This window comes from Solea senegalensis, linkage group LG19 (genome assembly GCF_019176455.1).
Source record: "Solea senegalensis isolate Sse05_10M linkage group LG19, IFAPA_SoseM_1, whole genome shotgun sequence".
Taxonomy (NCBI): Eukaryota; Metazoa; Chordata; class Actinopteri; order Pleuronectiformes; family Soleidae; genus Solea; species Solea senegalensis.
Genome location: NC_058038.1, coordinates 7,461,944 through 7,468,583, shown reverse-complemented (window position 1 = coordinate 7,468,583; position 6,640 = coordinate 7,461,944).

Genomic DNA, 6,640 nt, shown 5'->3' with positions numbered 1-6,640 from the left:
ATGTCACCTAGATACTCTCAGTGTGTGGGTGGAGTTAATGAGAGCGATACGAGGTGGAGTTTCTTCTCAGCTGGGCAAAGCTGTCGTTTGGGAATTCAACCAATGAGAAAACAACAATGACAAAACCAGAGCAGGAATGCTAGAAATGAAGACAGTTGACATTTCCTTTTTTCATTCAGGTGTGAGAGAGAAGTGGTTGTTGAGGTAATAACAAGGATTAGGTCTGAACTGTGGGAGTGTTGGACGTACTGGGTCCTGTGCAGAGAGCAGGTGACAAAGGCCAGTGAGGACATATGATCCTTTCAAAGTGCCAGAGAGCGAGGGAAGAAAAAAAAAATGCTTACGGTGACAGGCTTTTATCAGGTTTTTCATGCCTCAGGTGTGAAACTTTGTGTTGCTGTGCTCTCGGCCGCGGCACAATTCAAGTAGAAATTATGCAACTGTGGTATGAGCTGGCGATGTGTTGTGATTTCTCATTGGTTTCCAAGGCAACAGATGTTGACAGAAGGTCTGCTGAAGTTTCACTGCAGCCTCCCTGCAGGTGAGGTGGGGTATACTTGACTGGGAAGACAATGCAGGCTCTAACTCCAACATCAAGATTTCACTTTGCTTTTTCAGCTAAAAGAGCTGAATCTCTTCAAGCTGTAGTGAGCAGGAGTGATAGAATCTCACCCCCAGGTCGATAAAACAGGCTTTCTGTCCTGAACTCCTTCCACCAGATGAGCACAGACACATGCACGCGCTTCATATGCAACAGATGATGTGCATAAATCTCATATTCACACATCATAGATTTAGTGTCTGCCTCATTTTTAGACATTTATTTTTTCCTATTTATAGATATCCTAAGACAGTTGTTAACAAGGCTGCAATACTCAGTGTGTTTCCATGCACACTTGAGTCAAGCTATGGTTGTAGCTCATCTACACTGTTCAGTTGAGAGCATCATATGGCACAGCTCTGTCACTTTCAATTGACTCCAATGTGAACACACTGGCAGGTGCGTTTAGATGCTCAGAGCAGAGCAGCAGCAACGTGAATATGAGGTTAGGGTTAGGAAGACGAAGACAGGGACTGAGGTTAATGTCAGAATAAATCTCCAGCTGAGGGTTAGTGGATATTCAGTGTTGGCTCACACTCAGACAGACTTTTCTTTTATTCCTTGGAATGGAATTTTATTGGATTAAAGAGCAAAATAATCAAAGGGAGTGCAGGGTAAAATAAAAACAGGCAGAGAAACACTTAAAGTTTAAAGTCAAGAAGTGTCCCCAATATGTGTTGTTATTCCAGTCCACTCTTTTGTTCATCCTTTCAAAATCTGTCTAAAATATCAGTTTTAACTTATATGTTTTCATTTCTTCAGTACCGTTTTTGTAAATTCCTTTTTGCACTTGTTTATGCTCACATAGGTTTTAGTAATCAAAGGTGAATCGATGTACACTTGAAGATTCCATGACCTGGGTGACTCATCATTGTCACAGACATATCTACAGTCATGCAGTGGCATTTGTTTATGTTTGGACGACTAAACCCAGCTGTAAACAGAGAGGGTATCCAGGTAACCAGGTGTTGGGTGGAGTGCACCTCCGTGTCTGTGGGTAGTCAAGAATGCTCACGGAGCATCATCATTTAGATATGATTAAAAAAAAAGAGAGAGAAAGGGACTCAAGTGGTGCTGACAGCCAGGAAAAAGAGGAGGAGCAAAGTGTGCGGGCAATGAGAAGCCATCTGGCGTGTGAACCGTGTTGACTGCGGATAACTCGATAATGGGCTCATACCAGCATGGTTGAGTCACTTGCTGTGCCCCGACACACCACCATCACTTAATTTCACCACATCACAGGTGAGGTAGTGATGCATGGAAAACTTGGCTTTCTCCAATTGCTGCACCTGGAGCTACGAGACACGGAGCCAAGACATAAAAAATGTGTTGTGCTGCTGCTCAGTCTCACAATAACTAATACGCTGGAATTTTTTTTCATTATCTCCCACTGCAGCAAACCTTAGCTGATGAGAGATAGTCAAAAATATTCTCGTGTATGTTAACGGAACATAAACAGAACAAGCCTCTGATACAAAGTTCAGATACCTGCCCTGCAAACAAAAGTCACCATGATGGTGCAGCTGCGGGGGGACGTGGAAACTTTCCTGTTTTGACATCCAGCTATAACTATGAATAAGATATGATAGTGTTCTGAGGTAAATACAGGTCAGGTAAAGTTTTTAAAGTGCTCACAGCTCGTGGATAATATTCTCTTACTTTATTTACCAAAAACATGTCATGATATATTTTATTTCACATGATGAAACTACTACTGGAGTATATAATATTGTTAAGTCAATTCACTCGTACATACCAGGCACACAAAATCCACCAAAGTTTTTTTTACCATATTGGCTTTTGAGCCACCAAACTGGGGTTTTCAGAACACTGAAACAATCCCTGGGGTTTTCGTGTGCACAACCAAAATTCTGCTTTGGGAAAATGATGATGACATAGTCCTACATCTCCCTTGCGGTGGCGTTCTCTGACGCTATCTCTGCTTCTGTGATTATGTACTTTGTAATGTATATTTGTTCAACACCCAATGTGGTTGTTGTCAGACTATTTAATGGGCGTTATCAGCACACATCAGTCCCATAGGTATGGGCCAGTAGAGGCCTACTTGCCTACTAATAGGCCCAGAAGTTTGTACAGAGCGTTCATGCTCAATGACAAAAATGCAGAAGATAACGGGAATTACAACAGAAATAAATAGAAGAGAGGCAAATACTCACAGTAGCAGCACATTGAATTAGTCATGATCACGAGGCTGCGAGTCGTCCACGGTCACAGGCCCATCCTGGGTAAATGGAGACACAATGGTGCAGGTTTTGCCAGAGTGTGGTCTTGTCGGAAGAGTATGGCAACCCAAGACCAAACCACCGCTGCTGTGGAGGTCTGGAAGAGGACAGACCACAAAAAAATGAATCAAATAGAATTTTTTAGAAGATAGGCTTGAATGGAAAACTATTTATTGTGCAAATATACGGTAAATATTTGAACATGGAAAAAAGGAAGACGTTGATTTTATTGTTTTTAATATTTTTGAATGTCATATATCATATACACAAATGTAATTCTCTTTAGTGCATTGAATATCTACAGTGAATTGAATCTCTGTGGTTTAGTTATACAAAAAAAGTCAAAACAAATTTACAAAGAGGAATTTGTTATGCGTTATTCATCTTTCTGTGTATTTTATTTATCATTTCTGTTACTATTACTATTATTATTATGACTATTCATATTACTATTATTCTCTCATTACCCTATTCACCTTATCTATTATGAGTGTTATTCTGTTTTACTTGTATAAGTGGGGCAGGAGGTTTGTGACGACGGTGCAGCTGCATATTTGAAAGTAAAAATAAGGTAATGTTCTATAAATATGTTTTCTCTGTTGTGTCACTGACATTATTTGACCTCAAAATGTTACTTACTCGAAGAAAAGCTCCACATTCGCCGGTTTTCTTCTCACGCTCGCTCATCACGTGTTTACGGAAGCAGGTGTTCATGATGACGACAAACCACCAGCAAAACCTGGACTGGATTCCGCCGGGTGACTGGACTACATTCGATGAGCTGACTTGTGTACAACAAGGAAACTCTTTTTGTTTTCTTTCAGTATTTCTTTTTCGGGTTTGGTACTTTGAAATGAAAAACGACTGAACTAAATTAATACAAAAACTACAAGAGTTTCTATAGAATTTCCAGAGGCATCGTGTCCTTTGGACTGAGTATCAAGTAAAATCCGTGGTGGATATTTTAAATTGAAATATGAATGATTAATTGCTCAAAAAAACAATGCAATCTGTGGGATTTGTGCAAATGTAAAATGCCTAATTTCACATGGCAGTATATTTGAAACCAGCACAGGTCTTTATGGTCCAAACTGACCAGTACTGAAACATACTATGACTAATAATAAAACAAACCTCCAAGCAAACACAAAAGTAAAACAAATATATACTCAACACTAAGAAATAAAACTGAGCTATTTCATGCCACATTTCATGCTGTTCAGTGTTGGGGTTTACACTTTTAAGGGTGTTCTTATAATAATGTTTTGACACAAAATCAAAACAAAGAAAGAAAAGTGATCTATCTTAACTTCCACCTGGCTGATATCACCGGATTGAATACAAAAATGAGGGGAAAAACACAAAGTAAATACAACACAATGCAACAAAGACCAAACTGTCTAATTTCCTGTCCAGTTACCACTGGGGAAAATAATGCAATAAAACAACAACGTGGTAGCACTGAATCAAATACTGAAATCAAAACAAACAAAAAATAACTGGCCTATTTCAAATACCAGGAGGGAGACCTGGCTGTTATCCCTGAAAGGAAATAAATACTAAAAAATAATTGAAGAATTGGTACAAAGTCGAACACAAATTAACAAACTGACCTGAAGACAATGGAGAGGAAGTGCTTCTGGGTCTTTGTGCTGATGAGAAACAGGTGGTCTTTGGATATTTCAGGTGTGTTGTATTCTTTACCTCCTTCAATAACAACCCAAGGTTGTTATTGAAGGAGTGCCAGTATCTTGCCAGTATCTTTGTGCCAGTATCTTGCATGGCAATGTTTGAAATGCCTAATGCATTGTCAGTCAGTCATCATCTAACCGCTTTATCCTCCACCAGAGGGTCGCGGGGGGTGCTGTGCCAATCTCAGCTACATCGGGCGATAGGCGGGGTACACCCTTGACAGTTCGCCAGTCCATCGCAGGGCCACACACAACTAGAGACAAACAACCATTCACTCTCACACTCACTCCTACAGTCAATTTAGAGTGTCCAATTTACCTAATCCCCACATTGCATGTTTTTGGACTGTGGGAGGAAGCCGGAGAACCCGGAGAGAACCCACGCACACACGGGGAGAACATGCAAACTCCATGCAGAAAGGCCCTTGTTCCAACCGGGGCTCGAACCCGGGTCTTCTCGCTGCAAGGCGAGAGTGCTAACCACTACACCACCGTGTGGCCCGCCTAATGCATTGTGACCGACACAAATCAACACACGGGTCCAAACTGAATCACTAAATTCCCAGCAAACAGTTTCCTTGAACAACACTCGGGGTCAAAACAAACACAACAAAACTGAAAGATGACTAAAATCAAAAGACGTTGACTGACGTTGTCGTTGAGGAAAAACAGTGATCCACAGAAAATGTCCCTTTCTTCAAGGCTAATGTTCCCTGCTTTGATTGACAATTGCCAGACACATTAACATGTCTGCAGACAGTTTAAGTGTTTCGGGGAAGATTTATTGAAGTGGGAAATTTGCAGTTTGACTTAGGCGTCCGACAAAAGTGGACACACTCTACTCTGTGACGGGAGTTACAATTGGAGAAAATGTCCTTTTCTGCGAGGCATTGTCTGTGAAAACATCAAGGGTGGACATTCTTTCAGACAATGTCTGGGCATCTGAAACAAGGAGGACTTCAGTGGGACAATTGCTGAACATTCTGCCATGACAATGAAACAGTTATGGCCTTGTGCAGAGTGGATAGTGGCCAAGATGCCCTCAAGTAAATTGCCAACGTTCCCCTCTTATACATACACGCGTATGACATGCCTGAAGACACTGAAAGTGTTTTGGATATCGTAAGTGAGACATTTGAGTCCTCAGACAAAAGTGGACAACTCTTGGCCAACGTTTGCTTTGTGGTTGGAGATGCATTCGGGGAAAATGTCCTTCTCTGCAAGGCACTGCATGAAAGAAGCAAGAGAGGAAATGATTTCAGATCGTGTCCAGTTATCTCGAGCAAACGAAGACGTCTGTGGGACAAAATGCTGAACTTTTTTGCACTGGTGATGACACAGCAGCTATGGTCTGGTGCATGCTGGATCCTTAACCCAGATGCGGCAAAGGAAATTGCTCTACTCTTGGCCAATGTATGCTTTGTGAATGGAGTTGTAATTGGATAAAGTATTCTTTTCTGCGAGACGCTGCCTGCAGAAAACATCAAGAGAGGAAATTCTTTTGGATCATGTCTGAGTGTCTCAAACAAAGGACTTCAGTGGGACAAATGTTTTCTGCACTGATGACACAGCCATGTTCGAATGCATAGCAGTTTAAAGGTCAATGACTGTGAGGTTTCATTATGAAAATGCCGACTTGTGACCTGGCTAGAGTTGAAACTGTAAGGCTCCAACATGGGCCTGGGCATTTTTAACACCATTCTCCTTTCATTCCTATGAGAAATTGGTTCACAGTTTTTCACAATTTTAGTGGCCATGGTTATTCAAAACGCTTAGATAAGACATAGCATGCCTTTCCTGGTCAAACCACATGTTTTGATGTAGAATGTGTGTTATTTCGTGATGGAATTGTGACAGAAAGTCAAACGCTCCCTTTGCCTTTCTATCCAACAACCCTACCAACCAACCATCTAAGAAGTCCTAGGCCTGAATTGATTACCTGCAGCCCTGGGAAGGAGTTGGAACAGGACGTCCCCATAATTAGAAGCAAGAGAAAATGCCTTGAGCAGTTGATTCAAGATGGAGTGGACATTTCCCATGACACCCATCCCCTCCCGTATCCTGGGGCTCGGAGGTTTTGTACACAAACAAGTCTTGTAAGCAGT